The following is a 2,500-nucleotide window of genomic DNA, read 5'->3' as shown; positions in this document are numbered from 1 at the left end:
GCTTTAATATTGGTTTCAAATTTTGGCACAAGGCCAGCAATTTCAGAGGAGGGGTTAAATCAATTGCATCAACCCCAGTACATGAATGGTACTTATTTTAATGACCCCAAAAGGATGAAACACATAGTTGACCGTGGCAGAATTTGAACTCAGAACATAAATATGGACGAAATGCCACTAATAATTTTGCCAGGTGTGCTAAGTATATTACCTTAGAGCAGCTTTGATATTATGAAATGAAGGTGTTTAGCATTTGGCCATTAGGTATTTAAATATATTTCAGCAAAAAATTTGAATTTATGTAGCCCACAAGAATATTTGCAATAGAATTGCTGTGGGACAATCTATTCATTTTTATTTTCTGGAATACATGGAAGACACCCATTTTTACCCTAAATATAATATTTGGTATGTCTGAATATTTCCTCAATGTTTTTATACTTTCTAACATTCTAATATCTCAATGACAATTTTTGGTGAGAGCTGTTTAAAGATTTCTGTAAGTATATTTATGTTGATTGTATCTTTATTTAAAATGATTCACAGTAAGGATGATATCATCATTAGAATCTGAATCATTAGCTATAAATACTTTCACACAATCAGTTATTGATTTCAAAATATGTAAATATAAATAAAAAAAATTAATGATGTTACAAAAATATAAAGGGATGTATGTAGGTAACTTTAAAATTCTATAATGAATACTTGCTGTTTTTACAAAAAAACCATTTGTGCAACTGAATGATAATTCAATATATTATTATGCTTCCAAGAAGACACATGGCTCAGTGGTTAAAGCATTAGGCTTACAATCAAGAGGTAGTGAGTCCAATTCCTGGACCAGGCTGTGTGTTATAATATATAATGGATTACATTGTCAAATAGAATTTCAGACAGATTTTTTATGTGGTGTGTGATGTGAGGTAGATTTTGCTGCTAGTTTTAGCAGGTTGAAAGACCACACAAAGACTCCTTACTGAATGTCTTTATCTTAAAATCTCTAGCACCCTCCTCATCTCTTCTCTCCTCCCACTTCTCTCAAATTTTTCACACCCTCCCCCAACCTACCATGGCAGCCATCTTCCTCGGTCGATGTCAGTCAATATGTCATCAATGTTCCTTGTCACTCAAATATCTTAATCAAGTCAACTCATTCATACCTTTCACTCTCATTAGATCACTTCAAAACCACTGCTAGTGTCTCTCCCTCCCCACTCTCTACCTCTCACTTGTCTCTTTCCCCCTTTCTGCCTCTAACTCTTGTCTCTCTCATTTTTATTGCTCTCTCTCTCTCTCTCTCTCTCTCTCTCTCTCTTTCTTTCACTCATTTCTCCTTTATTGTTGTAATTACTAATGTCATCATCATCCCCACAATCATTCTTATCGTTGTCATCATCATCATTATCATCATCATCATTAAGACCATCACCATTGTCGTTATTGCTGTAGCTGGCCAGGACAATAAACATTAATTACTTCCACCAACATGTTTACAGAGTTTCTGAGTTCAAATGCCAATAATTGTAGTTTTCTTTTTTTCCCCTCCTTGGAGAAGACAGTGTCCATTGTAAAGCCTTCTACTTCTTACATAACTGAAGCAGCTCTTATCAAATAACATGGCCAGCTAGAAATAGCAGTGAAATCTACCTCAGATCATGATGTAATGTCCTTAAAGGAATGACACAGAATAATGTAGTCTGAGAATAGTGTGCTTTAAAAGAAAGCGATGGGATTGTCATTGTTGGACTGCCTTTCCCTCATTTCAGAATTGAGTTATGGCTAAAAAGCATTCATCTGAAGTTGCACCTGTCAGGTATAGCTATGGGGTCAACTTTAGCCTCAATAATGGCTAATATATATGTAGCTTTATAAATGACATGGCTCTGGAAAAGTACCACAGCCTGGCCAAATGTTATATTGACATGTAGTGATATTTCAGGAATTTTTATTGGGGATTTCTTTAATCTCTGCCAGAATCAAAAATGTGCCAAAGTTGCACCAGAACTCCTTTCTCTTTGGCTGGTGTCACTCGTTGGATTTGGTTATGTTAGTGACATTACAATATTCGATTATACGATGCTACTGGTGCAAACACTAAACGGTACCATATTCTACCTGGCACACCTTTGGTTATTATGATCTGCATTCCAGTTGATCCAGTCAACAGAACAGCTTGCTCATGAAATGAACGTGCAAGTGGCTGAGCACTCCACAGACACATGAACCCATTACATAGTTCTCAGGAAGATTCAGCATGATACGTGACCTGAGTTACAGGTACAGCTCATTTTTGCCAGCTGAGTGAACTGGAACAATGAGAAATAAAGTGCTTTGCTCAAAGACATAACACACACCAGGGATTGAACTCATAACCTTATGATCTTGAGCTGAGTATTCTAACCACAGAGCCAGAGACCTATATTAAGCAATACTACATTAGACCACAGTAAAGTTTAGAACAGTACAAACTTCTGCAGATTAATAATAAAAATAAATA

The 2,500-nt window shown here is 35.9% G+C and overlaps 1 protein-coding gene across 1 annotated transcript in view; it reads left to right on the top strand.

Moving 5' to 3' along the window:
* The window catches only part of LOC106873952 (protocadherin beta-15), a 37,070-nt gene that overhangs the window by 33,418 nt on the left and 1,152 nt on the right, over positions 1-2,500 (top strand). The window lies entirely within an intron of this gene.

The sequence above is a fragment of the Octopus bimaculoides genome, chromosome 14 (assembly GCF_046866305.1).
Source record: "Octopus bimaculoides isolate indiv1 chromosome 14, ASM4686630v1, whole genome shotgun sequence".
Lineage (NCBI taxonomy): Eukaryota > Metazoa > Mollusca > Cephalopoda > Octopoda > Octopodidae > Octopus > Octopus bimaculoides.
This window is presented reverse-complemented; position numbering and strand designations above follow the sequence as displayed.